At 40.4% G+C, this 21,209-nt stretch overlaps 1 long non-coding RNA gene across 2 annotated transcripts in view; it reads left to right on the top strand.

The window, feature by feature from the left end:
* LOC119151815 overlaps window positions 1-21,209 on the top strand; it is a 161,855-nt gene that overhangs the window by 24,195 nt on the left and 116,451 nt on the right. For both annotated transcript variants that reach the window (XR_005105559.1, XR_005105558.1), the window contains exon 2: window positions 44-134. This is a non-coding gene — a long non-coding RNA (uncharacterized LOC119151815). The remainder of the gene's footprint in view (window positions 1-43; window positions 135-21,209) is intronic.

Here is a 21,209-nt window from a genome sequence, read left to right as displayed (position 1 = left end):
TTTCCAGATTGAAGTCTTTTGTTGTGTTGCTCCTCATTTCTAGTGCCAAGATCACAGTCAAAAGGGAGTCACCAATGAAGATTTCTCTGTGCAGCTAAGCAAACAGCTTATGAAGAAAACTCTAAATGAAACAGGTCAGTTATATACATCTGTAGTTTTCTTCTCCAGACTTGGGAGGTATTTTTTTATGAAATAATACAAAGATTTTTTTTTTCTTTTTTTAAGAGTTACTTGTGGAAAATGCTGTCTAGAAACGTGGGTGGGTATTTTTTTCATTTGTTTCCTCCTCAGCCCCACCCGACCCCAGTGACATTGACTAGAAATGAGGTGGATCCAAACACTCTTAAGGTCGAAAAAAATATAATGTGAATGAGATGAGGCTCTGGGGTAACTTGTCTTTGGTTTCCTCCTAACTTAAGAGGTACCCATAGCTTTCTTTTTTGGGGGATGATTTAAAGTATAGTTCCAAACTGGCTGCTAAAAGTTACCTGTTTTTAAAAGTGCCTCTGTGCATCTAATTTCTGTAGAGCAATTCTCTTTTGATCTCTGTGTGTTTATTTAAGTAGCGTGTCTCTCAGCATGGCTTTAGTACTTTGCAGTATCATGTGCTAATTGTTTGCAAATGCCTGCGAATAGCTCCTTTTTTTTTTTTTTTCAGAGAAGTTTGTTGGGTTGCCATTTTGCAGCCTAGAAAAGAAAGCTCAGGTGCACTCTGACTTTTTCTGATTTGTGACTTGTTTCAGACTCAGTGGTGTCTTTCCTCGATCTATATAATCATCTGACAAAAGCAATATTGAGAAAATGCTCAAATTCCTGCATTTTTTTAATATAAAGCATCAGTATCTTTTGTGTGTATGTGTGTTTGTCTGGTATGTCCCTTATTGAGGTCTGATCTAAAAAGTTCTCCTAGGTGTGGATCACGTCTAGTGATGTGTTAGAACAAATCACGTTCTGAGCCATCAGAGTTAATGGAATTAACCTGGGAAAGGTTTTATCCTGCTTTAAAGTCTCTGGATTAAAAACGTTTGCCTCTTCGGGAGGACATCTGAGTTGCCTGTTTTTTTTAGTAATGCTTTATTACTGTTAGTCTCACTACTAATCAGATTGTTCTTCAGTACTTAGATACATCTTTGTGCTAACATTAAATAAGCAAAACCCACCTGGAACCACAGCATAATATTTTGCTTTCTGGAGCCTACTCTAGATGATGTTCCTGGGTATCTGCACTCCCAAGTATCTAATACCAGCATACTGTTTCACAGGGTGAACCTCTCTGACCACAATTAGAACAAAACAGTACTTTGTGCTTGAATAAGAACACTACTCTCCTGTGGCAGTAGCTTATATAAATTATGTTGCTGGGTTCTCTTTTCATGGCATCAGCTGTTTCTCCTTCTTCTAACAGAATAAAGGTCAGAAAATGCTGATTCTAACTGCAACTGTGAACAAACATTTCAGCTTCCTATTTTGAAGAAACCTCTCTTCACAAAGTCAAAATCGAGGCCAAAATCACTCAGCAAAGAGCAGTTATCTAAAGTCTTGGCCCATTGTTCTTCTCTTTTCCAGGCCAAGCAATTCTTTGTTACTGAATTATTTACTGAGGAGGGGAACCATCTTTAATCATCAGAGGAGCATTAGAATCCAACAAGACTTTGAATACATATTTAAAATGTTTACTAGTTTTTGTGAGCATATTCATTTAAAGCCTCTAGAGACTGAGCTTTTCATTACAGCCTCAAATGAGGTTTACCCTCACTGTTTTTTAACTTTCCAGACTGTAAAGTGTCTTGGCTTTTTGTTCTGCCCTGAGTGTGTGGCCTTTTGTTTTTTGCTTGAGGAATCAGAAGTGAGATGTTTTCTGTATTGCAAGATTCCATTATGTGGACATGGTGTATGTGATATTATGGGTTCTAATTTCTCTGTGTTGGGTGGAGAGGGGAGAAATTCCATTGAAACAATGCCTTTTCTCCTGAAGACTATGATGTGGTGGTTGCAGTGTTTTTTTGGAATATTACCCTGTTGTGCTTGAGAAGCATTTAATAGCACTACGCTGGATGTCTTGCTCATTAAATCTCTCTGGTAGCTCTGATTGCATCAGGAGTGGGATAACTAAACTGCACTAATGCTTCCTTGTAGCTATTAGCATTTCAAAAACTTAGCCTTTAAACAGTTCCTTCACCTTTCCTCAAGATTTTCAGTCTCATCTTTTGGATTACTTCTCAGAATGAAACACAATGAAATATTTATTAGGCTTTCTGGGAAAACTCTGGAGGCAGGATTTATTAATAGTGAAAATTCATTATTGATGCTGCTGTTCTCAACTGATAAGCAGTTTTATGCCTGCATATATTTTAATTTAACTTTTTTAAAAGATGGCATAGATTGCAGCTTCTCACCATCAAAAAACTTTCCCTGGCTCCTGAGCTGGTAGGAGACTGAATCCTCTGTGTTCAGGCTTAAAAGCTGAACCTCCTGACCTGTGTCTATAAACTCAGCTCTGCTTGTATAAACTAGGGCAAAACAATTTCTTGTTCATGTCTGATTTTCATGTGTTTTTCCCAAGGCTACTTTCAATTGTCCAAAACTGACTTATCTATTGATGGTGAGCATCTTTGTACCAATGCTTCACAAAAGTATTTGTATCCCCTTTGCCCTGACATGGACTTCCCTTTGTCCTGGTACAGCAGTCCATGATCCAGCACTTTCATGAGCCTGTGATATAACTGAGATTGGGGTCATTATGATGGGATGGTGGAAATGGATCAGTTTTGTTATTCCTGGGATGGTGGGCTGAGCTGCACTTGTACAGGAAAACATCTAGCTCCCTTTCAGATCTTTTCTGAACTGCTAACCTTAATTTCATGTTCTTAACATGCACCTGAAACATGTGTGGCTAAAGGGATGTTTTTAGAGAAAATGATGTAAACCCAACCCTTGCTGATGGTCAGAAACTAAGTGGCACCTTAATGACTCTCTCTGGACTGTAGGGCTCAGGGTCTACAGTTGATGTAGTAGGGATTGAGGCATTCATATATAACATTCTCTGTGTGAATGAATAACATAGTCATCAAACATATTGATGTTAAATCCTTTAAAATCAGTGATCCTCTGTATATGATAGTATTTCAATACAAATTGCTGTGTTGTATTTAAATACATTAAATAGATCCCATATAAAACTCAATGTTCTGACTCTGAAGCATTTTAAATCCGTGTTCCTGTAACACCTGACTCCCAGTGCTCCATCAGCAGCGTGATCTGAGCAGGCTGCCCCCTCCTATACTCTGCAAAGGGATGAGGGAGTGAGCACAGACCCGATCCTCCTGAAATCTACCTGTCCATCCTGGGAAGAGAAAAAAGCAGCACAATGTATAATAATATTGCAGGAGCGTAAGCCAAACCCTGGTCTTTCCTTCTGCTTTTTTTTCCCCCCCAAGTAACATCAGTTTTCTTGTTGTTCCTAAATTACCTAGAAAATAAACTTCACTCTAGGGGCAGCCACAGAACCCCTTTAAAAAGCATAGACTGTAAAACATATCCTGCCTGGGTTTCATTAAAGATACACTTTGACAGCCTCCCTGCCCCTCGCCCTCCTTCAACAGAACCTTTTCTGTTCTGGGTGGGCTGGAAGCATGTACTTGCTAACTACAGCTGTTAAAAACCAACTCATTGTGCAGTTGTTGGAGTTCTGGTACATACAGTCACCTCACCTCACTACCTTAAGGGGGGAAATTTACTTGTTGAAATGAAATGTTCTTTTCTGTCCCAAAATGGCTAATGGGCAAAACCACAGTTTATTTCTTTGAGAAAGAGCTTGTTACAGTAGCTGAACTTTCAATAAGGAGAGTGATGTGAGGTTTGCCTTCTGTACAGGATGCTTGTGTTCCAAATCCTTGTTCTGTCTTGATGTTTGCTACCTGGCTAACTTAAAATCTTTGCTTTCATTTATTAATTTATTTAAATATGTCTGAAAGCCATAGGGTTGGCTGGAACCCAGAGGTCTTCATGCAACCTCCTCTGCTTTGGTGAGGGGATAGGACATCTCTTAGTAATTACCTCTGGGACTGCAAAAGACCAAAGCCTTTCTCTCTTATTAATGTCCAGATCTGTTTTGGCCTCTTCTGTCACTTCATATTTGATTAGAATTTTAGAGAAAATACGACTTTGCAGCTATAGTTATCATCTGACTACATCAGAATAATTTCTGAACCTTGTCATCAAATTTTTCTGACCCTTATTGGGGAACAGTTCTTTTCAAGCTGCTGCAGTAAGTATCCCCTTCCCTGGGCAAATAAATATCTCTCTAAATGTTTTTTATGCTGACTGTGCCCCAAAACTACAGAGTTAAGCTTAAGTCATAGTGACAAGAAATTCCCTGCTTTTGCTATGTTCCTCCAAGCACTGCCAGGCCTGGCTGTTTGCAAGTCTAATTGGTGATCTGAGCCCATCAAGGTCCACCCACCCATGCTGGGAGGCTTTAGCAGCCAGGGTGTCCAAGGAATCAGTGTCTTGGAGCTGCTATTGTTGCTTGTTGAGTTGACTGAGACAAGCTAATACCATATAAATGAGATAAGGTCTTAGATTATTGCAGGCTGAAAGTAAAACTGCTTGTGGCTGAAAATTAGGTGTATCTTTCTATCTTCAATTTTATTTTATTTTTTAAGTCTGTATACTGTTTTCCTTGCACCCATTAGCCTACTCTATAAATGATATCAAGAGCCCTTATGTTTTCCATCAGGTTACCAGTTGTGAATTAAGTATTTTTAGACCTGAAACTTTCCTGGTGTCTTTCACATCTCCTTTGCTGGTTATTATAAAACCTGTAAGCAGAGGTAACAAAATTGCTTTGAGGAAAATAAGTGTCAATCACTTCAACCAAAATAATCCAGTGCATTCACTTTATTCCATTTTCTTTAGGAAAAAATCAAAGAAAATAGCTTCGACTGATTCCTTCATTGTCCGTGTGTGGTTTGCCTGTGCTAGAAGGTGGGTGGATGAGCAAAAGTAGAGCAAAAGTATCTTTATTTTCTGTTTCCAGACATTTGATTGCAGTATGGAGTGTAAGTAATTGAGGAAAAAGTGATATTCTGCTGCATTAATCTGTGTTAATCTTCTTTGTCCTGTGTAGGGCACTGAACCTCAAGGAAAGAAGGAAATACTTTCATGCATCTCACCAAGTCATGGTGAAATCTTAAGGAACATTTTACTAACTAAATATAGGGTTTTTTTGTCATTTGGCAGCCATCAAACAGCCTGTTCTTGCAAGGGTGAAACCTCTAGCAAGACAGCCAAGCAGTGAGCACGGAATCTTATTTGTGCCAGGAATTAAATTTGCAGGTCAAAGTCAGGTCTTGCACACTAGGCTTGGATGAAAGTCAGTCTTTCAGAGGCTAAGTTGACTTATACCCAGGAGCCAATGCCTGCAACAGGGCATAGGGCTTGTGCTAAATGAATTGTTGGAGGCCCAACTCATAAGCCAAAGAACACTTGCCAGCAGGAGGCTTAAGCCTTTGTTACTAGCAGTGTGAAGCATAAAATTCCTCTAGGCCTGCAAGCTGCCTTCCCCAAAGCACAGATCGGGTGGTTTGTGGTTTTGTTTGTTTCTGTGTGTGTGTGGTCTAGTTCACGATTTAAGGAGCAAAAGATGAGTTTCCTGAAAGAATTGTTAAGCTGTGGAACATTCTTTTTGAGGTAGATACTGGAAGCTCCTTAAGTCTGTAATAAGTATGGAAGGTGATAGGTATGTAGTGCCTCCAAAGGGGCACAGTATTGCATCTTCTGGCTCTGCTGTACTAAGTACATTTCTCACTAAAAGTAGCAGGAAGGCCACCAGGAGCAGGAATGCTTTTCTGCTTACCAAACCTGGGGTCCTGCTGCTGAAGAAAATTGCCATTCCTCTTGCAAAAGTGTCTTTGCCTTAGTTAGCTACTGAAAATTTTTCTTCCCACTGCTGGGAATTTGTTCCAGAACCTGTCTCCTTGGGTGGCTGACTTATCATGGTGGAAGACTTCTTATTTCTAGCCTCAATATATTAATGGCCAGTTTGTAACCCTTTGACTGAATCAGGTAGATGACACAAAACCATAAGTAGACAAATGTTTTTACATTAGAACATAACAATTCTATACAATGAATAATTGCCTATCATAAATAAGTAACCAATTTCAATTCAGTCTGAATGACAATCTATCTTGGGATATCATATAAAACTTTTACAAAAGATTGTCTGAATGCAGTCCCTCTTCAAAGAGTATCTTTCCTGGTTTCTAATGCTGCTGGTTCAGTATTACTGCTTATGCTTACTACCCCATTTCACAACGTCCTTCACTTGAGTTTGGTGCCTTGCCTACAGCAAGGGAATTGCTGAGGGGCTCATTTACTTTTTTATGACTTGGCAGAACTAGAGGAATACAAAGCCCAAGCAAAAAAGATAATGTTACAGTTTGGTCACCTAAGGAACCTACAGTATTACAAACTTTAATATAAATAGATCTTTAAAATTGAAGAAGGGATTTTTGAAAGACGGGTCAGATGTTTCAAAGAAAACTGGCTCCAGGTGAAGAATAAGGAATGTGTTCATTTGGAACATGTTGAGGCTTGAAACACACTGGTTCTTCTACATGTGAGTCATCCTATGGATATGATAATGTCCAGAGATTTGAAACATACATAGAAGGGACATCAGATGGCATGAGAAGCAGCATCAAACAATAGAGGCAGAGTGAAAGAATAATGAACACTAAGATTAATATTTCAGCAGTCTATTTAAAACCATGTTATTAAAGTGCTTGAGGCGTTAAATTTTCTGGGTTCACTAGCGTGGGAAATCAGTTTCTTTTAAACATTGTGCAGTCTTGGAGAACTTGCAGAAGTTTTCAACCAAGCTAATGCATTATGCATCTGAATTGGACAGAAGAAAAGTATAAATCCTACGTATAATAAAAATTGATGGAGGAGTAGAAATGCTTGGAGTTTAAATATAAAATATGAAGAACATCCAAGAAGATTAAATTGTGTGAAGAAAGAACAGTGAAGACAAAGAAAACCTTACAAATAAGAACTGGGATTCTCATCACAATATTAGTTAAGAATATTTAAGATGCACTTCTCCCACTGGTTAAAGTTAATCTGCAAGGTAAAAGCTAAATCATCAACTTGCAGGAAACAGTCAGTGGTTTGGCAATTCTAGTCCATGTTGTTGATAAACAGTGAGGTATATATCGTGGCCTCTCAAGTGAAGTGTGAATGCTAATACCCTCTGCACAGGATTGCCTGCTGTGGAAGGGAATAGGCTTCTGGAGGTATGAGCTACAGTCTGCCCCACATCCTAGTAGAAACCGCTTTCCATCTTCCCTGTTCCCAACGTGAAAGGACATGGGAATGGCAGTTATTACAATGCATGCTGACCTCTGACCTGACTTCTTAAAAAGCTTATTTATACAAGTGCTGGAGCAGAGATGTGATGTATTCATTAAATGTGGAAAACAAAACTATGTTAGAAAAAGCCTCTTGCTGTTGGTACAAACTGGTTCTCACTGATAAACAAAAAGGACTTTATTCATCCATCTTTTTTAAGATTTGGTATCAGGGAACAGTATGATTTCTTAAGGCTCCTTTAAATGTTGTCTGAGCGTGTGTAGTACTTTATGGTTTATTGTGTAACTCCAGAACAGAAAAACCTTGGCCTCTACTGTCTTCATTCCTTTCCTTTTCCCCTCCCTCCTTATTCCCCATTGTTCTTGTGTCAGCTGGGATAGAGTTAATTTTCTTCTCAGTAGCTGGTACGGTGTTGTGTTTTGGATTTAGTATGAGAATAATCTTGATGACACACTGATGTTTCAGTTCTTGTGAGCAGGTGCACAAGAAGCCGGGAGGGAGCAAAGCCAGGACAGTGTACCCAAACTAGCCAAAGGGATATTCCATACCATAGAACATCATGCTTAGTATTTAAAGCTGGGGGGAGAAGAAGGAAGGGGGGAGGGGGGGTGTTTGGAGTTATGGAGTTTGTCTTCCCAAGTAGCTGTTATGTGTGATGGAGCCCTGCTTCCCTGCAGATGGCTGAACACCTGCCTACTGATGGGAAGTAGCGAATTAATTCCTTGTTTTACTTTGCTTGTGTGCACGGCTTTTGCTTTACCCTTTAAACTGTCTTCATCTCAACCAACAAGTTTTCTCACTTGTACTCTTCAGATTCTCCTTCCCATCCCACCAGGGGTGAACAAGTAGCTGTGTGGTGCTTAGTTGCTGGCTGGGGTTAAATTGTGACACCCACCCTGCCAAGAAAAGGAATGAAACAACTTTCTCTCTTCCAGTTAAGTAAAACAGCCTCCTCAAAGACACAGACAAAAAGCAACCCAATAAACACATAAAACCTGTATTTAGTGTTTCATAGGTTTTAGAAGAAACTTTTGCCTTACAGAAGTGTGTTAACTTTAACCTGTTTGCAGTGTTCACAGCAGAGGTTTAAGTTTGATTGCCAGGTATCAGAGCTGGAAATAAATGGGGGGGGGGAAAAATCCATGTTGTAGTATTTGAAGACCATGAACGTGTCTGTTGAGGGCTCTTTCAGTGTAGCAGAGCATGTGTGCTGTAAGGCTTTAGATAACTATGTTTTAATGCCTTCACACTGTCAATAATAGTGAATTCTGTGCAAGTCATGACCTCGAAGTCACTGAATGTTTTCCTTTCAACCTCCTTGTCCTCTCTGTAGCATGAAAGGGGATGTGGAGGGGAGAGAAGTGAAAGACTAAAAATGTTAGCTAGGAACTAAAGCCGGGTGGCTCCGTAAGCACGGAGTTCAGCAAGGAAAGGTTAAACAGCCTCTGCTTTTCTCTAGTAGTTCAGCGCTGGTGCCTGGAGCCCTGCTTCAGCACAAATCTGCATGGGAGCACTGTGGTGACAGCATGTGGTGCCCCTGATAGATCTCCCCTACAAAGACAGCTGCTGCCTTTATTTTGCAAGTTCCCACACTGATGAGAGATGGTTCAGGCAGCCAAAAACCAGGTTTTCTTGTGTTGGCACTGAATCGGAGTGGTTGTTGCCTGGGCTCTGTGTGTATGGGCAAGCTTTCTCAAGGAGAGCTGGAAACAAAGTCATAGTCTTAGTTGTGATGTTCTGTGATGAGGTGTCTTCAGGTTTTCCAATTGCTATGTCTGCTGGCCAGATGGCCCATTTGAAGCCACCTTGTCCAAGTGATACCTCCTTACTGTCAGCACTTGCCTTCTTTCTGAACTTCTTAAATATAGCCCTAGAGTCATAACCTATCTTTAATTTCTGAACACATTATAGTTATTATTCACCTTGCAGTTAATCCTCTGACGCAGGATTTTCTCAGAGTGTGAAACTTTTTTGAGTCCCCCTTATGGAATTGTTCAAAGCTTTTTTGCTGATCTTTTTTTCTTTATCAGTGAACTTTGTTTCATAAACTTGTCAAGGTCTGATTGTGGAACAAAACGTTAGCCATCATAACAGCTGTGCTACTACGGTCTTTGTAGCCTAATTGAAATCAAGCTCCAACCAGAGCCTGTTTGGGTTGAACACTCCTGTGTAATCTCATAGCAAAACAATGGATTCATTAACGAGTGACTGGAGTGTCACTGAACAGGACTTGTTTTGGTGCCACAATGGATCAGGTTGTTTTGTGTTTGATCAGCCCACATAAAGCCAATGTGGGGTTTACAGTCATGATGGGTTGGTATGTGGGTGGGACTGCTCTCCCCCCTGGGCCCCGGGGCCAGGTTGGACCATGAGGGAGCTCCTTCACCTTCCACGTACATGAGTCTCCTCTCAGAAGGAACTGCAGTGATCACATCATCTCTCCTCTTGACTTATGGGTAAGACGTAGCAAAGGTATGCATCTGGAAACCAGGCCAGTAGGATAAACTTGTTTCATGCTGAAGCTATGGCTTAAGTCTGGTAATCCATTTATCTGTGTGCTTAATGTCTTTTGTTAGAATAGAGCATGAAGATCCATTAGTATTTGGATTACACCAGTGCCAAATTATGGAATACTCAAAGGTATTTGAGGGCTGCAATATTCATAAATCTCCCTTTCTTGCCTTTAGCCTTCTTTTTTGCCTAACTTTTGCTCTTTGGTGCAATGATCCAAAGACTTGGGACAGTGTGTCTGTCTGGAACTGAGCAGCATGTGGCTTTTGGCAGTTCCTCTCATACATTGTCACCTGCATAAACTGCAGCCTGGATTATGACAGCAGGGAAACTGCAGGTGTGACAGGTTAGGTGTAATCTTGACATTTGTACAAGAATTGTCATGGTTTAACAGCAGCCACGGGAAGTACCATGCAGCTGCTTGCTTCCACCAACGCTGCCTGGTGCGATGGGGAAGAGAACTGAAAAAAGGCAAAACTCATGCGTTGAGATAAGAATAGTTTAATAATTGAAATATAATAATAAAAATTGTAATGGAAAGGAGTCTGTCCCAGCCAGTGCTCAAGCAGCAGCTGGCAGCTCCTGGCCAACTCTCCCCAGTTGATATACTGAGCATGATGTTCTGTGGTATGGAATATCCCTTTAGCTAGTTCAGGCCAGCTCTCCTGGCTCTGCTCCCTTCCAGTTTCTTGTGCACCTGCTCACTGGCAAAGCATGGGAAACTGAAAAGTGCTTGACTTATTATAAACATTACTTAGCAACAACTAAAAGGTCAGTGTGTTAATCGCCATTATTCTCATACTAAATCCAAAACATAGCACTGTACCACCTACTGAGAAGAAAATCTAACTCTTCCAGCTGAAGCTGGGACAGAAATCTACACTGTAATTTAAATTGAGGCAGGAATCCCCCAGCCTTTATACAACCTCTATTCCCACCTGAAGAGCTCCAGGTCTAAAAATGGCAAGATGGAGACTGTCAGTGTGGAGTTACATAGTGACTCTATTGTTAAAAATATACCCAGGGTGGGTTGTGGGCACATCTGAAGATGCCTGATGTGTACAGTCTTAAATGCCTGTTTATCCCTTGTGCAGGCTGGGATTTCTCCTGTGGTAGATCATTACATTAAATATCCAGGGACCTGGGTAAAAGCTTAAAGGGGAAAGGGGCAGAACAGTGAAAATGCCCAAGTAGGTTTGCTAGATGGAAAGTTATTACCTGTACATATATGGGTTGTAAAGTTTTACATAGCCAGAAATAGATGGTCCATCTTAAATTGCTTATCGATACATGCTTTCTGTCCATGTACGAGTGCCCATGGGGGATCTGGGTTCCTGATCCTACTCTGTGTAATTTATTATGCAACACTGAATACTTTCTGTACTACCTATATTCACTTTGATGTTTCTGGGCAGGAAATCATCCAGGATGTTATTTTCCCTTGTCTATTAACTTCTTTGCCTCAAAGTGTTGATAATTTAAAAAGGGAGGTTTGAGGGGACTTGTGATTAAGCGGTTTTGTCAGAGGTTGCAGGACTAGACTGTTCCAAGTCCTAAACAAAATCTATAGCAGGGAACAAACACATACCACTTACACTTATGGTAGGGATAAATCTAAAACAAGTACACTGAAATTAAATAATGTAAAAGTAATAAAGAGGTCTTCATTCTCAAAATTCTCCAAATATATCTGATGTTTATAGTGCGGTGCTGTATTTTGACAAATAAGAAAAAGCTTATGGAATATTTGGTTTGTGAAAGACCACTTCAAAGGTACTAGGCAACAGTAACTTTATGTATCGATAAATACTTAGTTTTTTAAGAGACCTTGAGAGCCGTTGTAGGCTATGAAAACATTAGTTGCTGTCCAGAAGAACAATATTGGATTCTGTAGAATGTGCAACATAAAACCCTCAGAGTAATAAACAACATAATAAAAACTGTTGGTGTTGTAATTGTTTAAAAGATGCCCTCGAACCTGAAGCTGAGACCATGTAGTTCAAATAATGACTGAAGATGTAAGAAACGTGTGCTGGGTTCTCTCCTTGCCTGTGCGTTTTCCATGTGATCTGTCTCTGTGTACCTCAGCTCCCTGAACACTGACTTGGATGTCCAGCTGAACTGCTGCTTCCTGAGGTGACCATCTGACAAACAAGTGTGTGCATGCTTTTTACTCCACTCTTGCAAGAGGTTAAAAGCATCAGCTTCAACTGGAAAGATCAGGCTTTACAAATTTTTTATTTTGCACGTGTGACAACTGATGACAGGTGCATGCAGCTCCACTGGCAAATGGGACCTGGTCAAGTAATGGTAACCTGTCTGGGTCCCAAAATGGGGACAATATTCCTTTCCCACTTTGTATTGCAGAGCACCCGTGGTCTGCAATGGGAGCCATATTATGCCTGAGACAAGTGTGTTTGAGTGGTTCTGGATAAAGGTTTATTTTCCTATTGAAGTAGTACTTAGTCATGTGAAATATTTTCTAACTTGAATTCAGCTTGCTATTAGTCACCACTCTGCGCAGTTCACTGGCTTCATGCCTGTGGCTACATCGCCCTGGCCAGAGGCAAAACAGGCCGCTGCGGCAGCTGGGGAAGCTCTCCATCAGCTCTTGTCTTTGCAGGGTTGCTGTTCCCATTGAAAGTCCTCTGCTTGCTTTCTGCTGGTGGTACCATACATGAGATGAAGCCACAGTTGTTAGGAGGTTATTGAAAGGAACTGTGTTGGAAGGGAGACCCAGGATTAAATTATCTGTGTAGGTGCAGGAGCCACTGGGAAAAAATGTTGCCTCTGACAGAGATGTAGCTGGGTTTGGGCAGAGGAAAGACCTTGCAATAACTCATATAACGTGTTGTCTTACCTTGTCATGGCCTAGTCACTGACTGGTAAAGAGGTATTAAACCATTTACTGTATTCTTTCCCCAGCCACGGATGATAGCTAGAAAACTTTTAAATCCCATTTGCCTCAACATTTTCCCCAAATAGTTATTGCCATTAAAATTTCCATGGCAATTGTAATTAAAATTGTAATTAAAAATACCATAGTTCACATATATATTGTATAATTTAATTTCTAGTCAATGACAAGCAGCTAAGCAGATTCTGGGTGTGCAAGAACAAGGTGGACAAAAGCAAGTTTTTAACCTCTTATTTAGGATGCTGTGGATATAAGTTAAGGATCTTCTCACTTTTTTGTGTGTTCCTGACTCATTGTCATTTAAAGCTGCCTGATAGAAATGCAAATGTTGGCCCCTGTTAAACATAAACTGGACTTGCGGTCAAGATAAATAGTAATTCAATGATTTCTGCTGATAACCTCTGCTGAGACAGACATGACAAAAGTAAGAAGGCTTCTACCAGTTGTTCAAGCATCCTGTGAGCTTTTGTTCCCCCTCAGGTTGGCAGATTTTAATATTGTCCCTTGTCCTCCGCATCAAGGTTTAGGCAAAACTACTGACCTCAGCAGCAATGGTTTTCTTAGTTTCTTGTCATAGCAGGATGCGAGAGTAAAGTAGGAGGTTGCTCCAGGCTGGCTTGGGAGGAGGAAGCTTTTCAAGAACCCTTACATGAGACACCTTTCAACTCCTTACTCTGATGTGTGAATTGTGTCAGTGAGCTTCACTACAAAGGCTGAGTGTTAATTTTTTCCTCTGTTTGGAAAGACATGCTGTACGCTGTCTTACTTTGCAGTCTGTGTGTCCGTAGGAAGGGTAGGAAAGCAACCAGTACAAGGTCCGAGAGCTGTGTTCAAACATAATGATTCAGGCTAAAAGCAAACGCAAAGTTCCCATTGCCAGGTCCCCCCAGGGGAGGGGAGCCTGTGTGGGAGAGGGCCCCAGGGATGTAGCGGAGAAAGGGGCAAGGGAGGAGAAGCGGAGGGGCTTGCAGGCTGGAAGTGTGTGTTTTAGGTATGTTGTTTCATTGTGCTTGAGAAGCACTTCTGCCTGGCTAAAAGGAGTGAGCTGTAGAGTGAGGAGCTGTGAATACGTGAAGTTTAGACTAGCTGAGCTCATGTGTGCTTAAGGTAAGCTGTTGTTTTAATGTACACAGCAGTGGCCTTTATCAGGATGAAAAAGTTACAACCTAAAAGCAAATGGAGGTGGGATGCTTTCTGCAGAAATCCTGTGTTGTGGAGGCCCTTCAGGAGTTTCCTTCATGCAGGAGGGCTGTGCTGCTCACGGTGCTGCCGTCCTGTCTCTGTGAGCCGCAGCAGAGGCTGCTTACAACCCAGGAATGGTCTGTGGGGCCAAAGAGGCTCCCGCCACCAGACTGGTGGCAATTTGCACTGGGTATTGCCATCCTGCAGGACTTGGCAATTTAAACCTGTGAGTTCAGTGTTACTGTATGAGGGGCAAAATGTAACTGCTGGACCTAGTAAAATTAACTATCCAGATAAAAGGGCTGTGAAATTAATATTATAGTTTGGGGAGTGAGTATTGTAGGTTATTCTCTTTATCCATGCTGCTGGCAGTACTTTTTTTTTTTTTTTTTTTTTAAATACTGGTTGGCAAGCATATTACTTGTCTTTTGAAAGTGGGGTTTCTAGATAGGGACTTCAGCCAGCGTTTTAGAAGCAACCTAGCCTGTGATTCACCTCCAGACAAGTCCCAGTGGAAGGATCGATGTGCCTGAATAAGAGGGATGTAAACAGAGACACATGTATGAATTTATAGGGCATCCTCCTGCAAGTAATTTTTTGTTGATGTTGAAGAGATTAAAGAGAAACAATCCTACTTTTATTTTTTTAAATGAAGAAAATGTAACCGCTAGAGAACTGTGGTGTGTTTTGCTGGACATTTCCCTTTCCCTTGAACACTGAAACCAAGAGCCCCCCCGGCCATGTACAGGGAAACTATGCGTTTGCTGTCCTCTGGGAAACCTAGATTTGTGGGCTGAGAAGTAGCTCTCTCCTGTTGCTAGCAGTCTCATTAGCATTAGCTGGTTACAAATTTCAGCAGTGAGTTAGTGTGACAGTGGGTCAGCCTGCAGGAAGCAGGTCAGGGATGCTCAGTGCTCTGTCTGCAGGACCTTGTTTCAGAGAGAAGTGCATAGAGAGCTAGAAGGTTGAGAAGGCTGGCTGGGAACAGCTTTTTCACTGGTCCGTACTCTCCATCTGGTCTGGTGGTGTGAAGGGTGTGCTTTGGGTGAAATTGGTATTGGGAGAGGCAGGAGTGAGGTAGTGCATTGTTCTACTCATCTGCATTCATCCACCTGTTAGTGAAATAACAGTGCAGATATAAGAATGCAGCAGGTAGCTATGCAATCTCCTTCACGTCTGTTCAGAGATTATAGATTTTTTTTTTTTTGAAAGTGTCTTTTTCAGGTTCAACTACTGATGTGGATGTAAACGCAGGTGGTAGTTTGGAGTCCTGACTATTGTCTTTAAATGGCACCAACTTGCTGCAACATTTGCTACACAAACAATAGGGGAAGTACATCCATACATTCAAATATCAGCCTTTAGTCCAGAGCATGCCTGCATCTCTCTTGCCTTCTTCCAAAACACTCGTGAGGTATAGAGAATGGGAGAAAGAGAAAACATCCGTCTTGACTTGATACACCTTTCTGAATTTCTACTATTGTCTAAGGCATTACCCAGCAATGGATCATTGCTTCCTTGGGGCTCTTTCACTCCAGTGAATTCATAATATGAGGTTTGATGTGATGGAAAGGTCCATGCAGTTGGCACTGAGCCAGGGCATTTCCTCATGAAAGGTTTCATGATTCCGTCTGTTGTCATGGGGACACCATTTATTTTCTTTAGGTATGTTTTTGGGCAACATGCAATGTAAACAGGTATAGCTTTGGATGCTTAAAGTTAAAACAAACCGATCACAAAGCTACTTTCACTTGTTCTGCTCAGTAGCCTAAGGCATTATTTATTTTTCCATAATACAAGCTCTGGGCAAAAACTATCTATGGTTGTGACTCAAAATCTGGAGACCAAACAATTACTTCAGTAAAGATTTCAGTCTGGCATTTGACACACCACAAATTGCCCAGCATATATAATCCTATTAACTGGAGAGATGAGATCCTTTTATGCTTTGAATCAACAAACACTGCACACTAAATGCTGCATATGTCAGACAGCTAACTAAATAGGCACTGAGAATAGAATCTGATGGTTGGATACTTGACTCACTGAGGTAAATACGGATAATACCACATGTTCTGAAAATGCCAGAGTGAAATCTTGCTGCAGCTTTTTCCAGAGTGTCTCTAAATTTTATTTGGGTTTTATTGTTGTTGTTGGTTTTTCTTGCATAATTCTGGGCTTGCTTGCCTAGAGAGTTCTCATTAATTTTTTTTTCATGTCACAGTATTAGCAACCTTATCCCATTTGCTAAATTAAAGCAAAAATATCTACCTGTCCTGTGTTTTCCACCTCTTAAGTCAAATGAGACCCTGCTGCAGGACAATCTGGCAGGCTACAGAAAATAATACTCCTTTCAAAATTATAGTAAGCAAATACCATCAATTTACAGTAATGTCAAGTGTACAGCACCTGGGGAATAACAACTGAGAGTGTCCCATGCAGTCTTTCTTCAATGCCTCTGTGCACATTTGTGTGATGGTCTTCAATTCATTGTGTGCTCACATAGTACTTTTTTTCAAAACTTGGTAAAAAAAAAAAAATTGATAAAGATTTTCATGCATAATCTCCTAAGGATCTCAAAGTGGGTTTTATGTTTTGGGGTTGTGTGTGGTTTGTTTTTTTTTTAAACTAACTGAATATTTTCCATTTTGGCTAAGGAAATAACTGATACCAATGCAAAGTTGTCTGTACTTGGACAAGCTCTAGAAGGAGATGGCACGTTTCTCCTTCAGTTGTTGATTCCAGTCTTCTCTATCTTCTATAACAATTCAGAGTTCCCAAAGCCTCTTTTGGGACACATTTTATGCCACTGTTCCCCTGCCTCCATACAACTTGTGATCTTATTATTTTACAATTGATATTTGCAGGTTTCAGAAGTTAAAATGAGCCCTTGGACTCATTCTTATTTTTAGCAATGTTGTCCTCCTGTGAAGAGCAAACACTTGTACAAGTCAGTCTTAACTAGTGTTGCCTATTTTACTTTAAGAGAACTCCAACCCCAATAAATCAAAGTAAAGCAAATACTAGAAATAATGTAGGTGATATGTTTGGCTGTTATATTAGTGGGTTTGGTAGGCAACTGGTACCTACATAATTAGGGAATGTACTGAGAATCATAGAACCATAATTCAGGTTGGAATGGACCTCCAGAGGTTGTCTATTCCAACCTTCTCCTCAAAACAGGTCTAATTAGGTCAGGCTGTCCAAAGCTATATCTGTTCACCATCCTGAGTGCTGTGAAGCCTGTGGATTGCTCCAGAACATTTGGGACACCCTAGGCCTGTTTGAGAGTTACCTGTGATTGTTTGCTTTAATGGCATGAAACAGGATGCCTGAACGAGCTCCTGGGTAGACAGAGGGATAAACTACAGTTAAATATAGAAAAAACTACACAGTGGTTTGTTCTCGGAGGGAAAGACAAGAATTAAACCCTAAAGAAATGAAGAAAGTGGGGTTAGAAAACAGGGTGGTGGTGATAGATGCTGAGTTTAAGTGCTGAGCTGGCAGAATGTGGAAGTGAACTATGTAGTTTACAAACTTTTGCCAAGGAATTTCATTTCACCCTGGAAAACTTAACCTCTAAGCCACTACTGCAAGCTGTGGGCATTTATTCTGGAGAGAACCCACAGTGTTTCTAATGCGTTTTGTTGCATGTGGTATGCATCTCCCATGGTGTGATGTAATGTAACATGGCATGTGGTGTTATAAATAGAATGATGAGATTTTGCAAAAACCTGCCTGGCAGGCAGATTCGCTGGCTCTCCTTCTGAAAGGCTTCCTGAGCTCTCCACTACACCCATTTCCTTTGTTAAGATGTACCTTTCACCCAGCACCCTCCCACTCGGGTCCCGAGGAGTGGTTGGGATAGAATGGCTTTTTCTCCCAAATTCCTTTTGCTTGTCAGCAGCACAGCAAAGACTTCACGGGGGCAGTGTCTTGCTGCTCTCACTTCCTGTCTCTCCCTTCATCTGCGTCTATGCATTTCTAATTTGCTCGGTGCTATGGGCAACATGTTAATTTTAGCAACGCTGTGTGATTACTCTGAAGTCACTGGGATTAATGCATGTGTACAATACAGCTCAAATCAGAATCTGGCTTTGTTGTCTAAATGTTTTTAGCTTTTTTTCATTCTCTCTCCTCCAGTAAATTCAATATTTGTGGCCTTAACAGCAATTCTATTGTTAAAATTATAAGACAATCTTTTAAAATAGTCTAGGTAGTCAGAGTTACCAACACGACAACATGAGAGTAATTCCCTGGGCTTTCTGGCAGTGATGCTTGACTGCAATTTTATGGTCCCCAACTTGCTCTGTGCTCTCTGGAAGAGTGCTAGGTTACTATATTTATACTTATCGGTTAAGAATACTGCTTTACTGGCATTTATTTCTAGAACTGTTTGGGTTTCCAGGCAGGCTTCTCCTCTGAGTGCCTAACCAAGAGTAGTTCCTTTTAGCTATGTCTTATTTAAAAGTTGAGGATCATACCAGTTGCCTGCTAATAGTCACTAGTCTGAGCATCAGCTGTAAAACTGCACTTATCGGGATTCCCTCTTACATGTTTCATGTTCTAATGTGTGACAAAATATGCAGAAAGGGGCTTAAATTTATTTTTCGCTATAAATTTTTAGTTGTTTTCTCTTCACTGTTCTTATAGACTAAAATATGTTTCTGAAGCTGCGTTGAAAGAAACATTAATGAACAGCAGCGTGCTTTACCTGTGTTGGCTCAAATACTTTCATAGACCTGTAAAGATATTGTACCACATATGCCTAAAACTTTGATACGGTGTGATTTACTGTTGCAAAGCTTGTTACTTCTGTTGGATAAAACCCAAACATATCATGGTACCTCTTCCCAAAGTCTTAAATGGTTTTGAGACACCAGTTGGCAAGTCCATACAAGAAGACAGCAATCTGATGGCATTCACTCTCCTTTGGCTGAGCTGCCAAGAGAAGCATGTATGCAGAAGTGGCAGAGATATTTTACAGGGGAGAGGTTGCATCCGACTTAACGTAGTTCCTGAAGGGTGAGGAGGAATAGTCAAATGTAACAGACAAATAATTGGTTTGTTTAATCAATTCCCACTGGTAGTGGGTCCATACATAAGAAAACGTTAACCAGGGAAAATGTTAGCACATGAACATTGCACTGAGTTGAAACTCCACACATTGTGTTTGGCTCAGTAATTTAGGCAAAACCAAAATGGATTCAGCCTAAAGCAACACAGCTTTTGTTAAAATTTACAACTTGTGAAACATTTGAAATGCTATAGTATTACAAATTAAAATCATGTTTATATGCATGATTGAATATTTTTTAGTAAAGAAGATAGTTTTTTGTAGTTTTTCTTTTCCCTTTTACTCAATCTTTCCAGCTATGCTGAAACACAATCCTTTATTAAACTTTATCTTACGTTGTGTCACCCTGCCTCTAGTTTTGTGTATCTTACATCCCCATTTGGACTTGCTGCACAGTGTGTTATTCTCTTTCTGGTTACTTTAAGGACTGTTCTTTGCATCCAAATTTATTCTACTCCAGCTGCCAGGATTAATTTCTATCTGCAGAACAGAAAAGCAGTCAGACTAAGTAATGAAAGCAAATGGTGCTGCTCTTCCCATCACAGAGCCCTTTTCTTCTAGATCTAAACACGTGCTCCTCATCAGAAACAAATGGATCTGGTATGGGCTGCAATCCAAAGCATGTAAACCAAATTCTGCACTTCTGCAACTATTTAGCTGATAGTCAGGAATTAAATAACTGCAGAACCATCCAGTGCTGCTTGAGGAGCAGAATCAAATGCTACAATACAGAAGAATGGACTTGAAACATTTTTGGTCTCAAATTTTCCTCATTTGAAATGCAAATATATGATAAACCATAGAAGTACTTGAAGAAACTGCAATTGCTTATAAAACCTTCAAAACCCTTTCAGTCACTGGGGTATCTTGTCTTTCATTGATGATGGATAAGCATGAAACAGGGGCTAAATGAGCTAAGTAGATGCTGTGGGATTTTGGAATCCTTAATGTTTATTTAAATAGCATTTTAAATGTGTAACCACACTGAAGCCTGGATTCAGCAATGTGACAGAATCTGAAATTAAGCATGGCTTTAATAACCTCCTAGTGTTAAGGAATGCTTCCTATGGTAATTTGAATAAGTTCTGTAAAATTATCCCAGTTTTATTTTTGTTAATTGCCTTGCAATGGGACATACAGAGCAGCAGGAACACTTAATAGGTGAGGAGAAACTAGTTTCCCCTGAACTCCTCTGCTCACCTTTGACTGAATCCACTGGCAGGAGTTGTCTGAAGTATCTTAAGGTGTCTCCAAGTTCTCATATGTTCTTATCTCCACCACCACTTGCCCTTAAACATGCAAGAAGTTGGTACTGGAAAGAAAAGAATCATAAAAGCATCTAGACTGGAAAAGACCTTTTAAGATCATGAAGTCCAAATGTTAACCCAGGACTGCCAATCCATCACTAAACCATATAACAAAGCAACAAATCTGTGGTTTTTAAACACCTCTAGGAATGGTGATTCCACTGCCTCATTGAGAAGCCTGTTCCAATGCTTGACCACCCTTTCAGTCAAGAAATCTTTCCTAATATCTAACCTAAACCTGCCCTGGCACAACTTGAGGCTGTTTCCTCTTGTCCTGTCACTTGTGGGCAGAGACCGACCCCCACCTTGCTACAACCTCCTTGCACTTAGTTGTAGAAAGCAATAAAAATACTGTGCATCTGCAGCTGACACAATGTTTTTGCATCAATTTCCTATCTAGTGAAATGTTTTTATAAACAAATCCTAATGAAACAGCTTTTGCATCTTCTTAAACAAAACAAAAACCCAACACAAAATAACCAAACAAACTTTGCCAGGTGCATTCATAGATTTGTTCTTCTATGACACTTCTGAGGGATTCCCTTTTATTGAAAACCTAAGATTAGGAGCTTCTCAGTACAGTGGGTTTTTTTGTGGCAAAGAGCAAGATGTTCCTTTTCCTACATTTGCCCATGTCTACCATTGTCTGGCTGCAGCGTGAGCCATCCTTTCCTGCAGTGAATTTGCTCAATAACCCTTTTGTAAATGCTGAAGAACTGTGGATGAATATAGAGACGGAATTAACTTAAAACCAAACAGTGTGTCTAAATTGTCAGAAACTCTTTAATGCGCAGAGGTTTTTATAGGAAAAAACCCTACATAGTCAGGAAAAGTAAAC

The sequence above is a fragment of the Falco rusticolus genome, chromosome 7 (genome assembly GCF_015220075.1).
Source record: "Falco rusticolus isolate bFalRus1 chromosome 7, bFalRus1.pri, whole genome shotgun sequence".
Lineage (NCBI taxonomy): Eukaryota > Metazoa > Chordata > Aves > Falconiformes > Falconidae > Falco > Falco rusticolus.
Note: the sequence above shows the minus strand (reverse complement) of the source record. Positions and strands in the feature narration are given on the sequence as shown.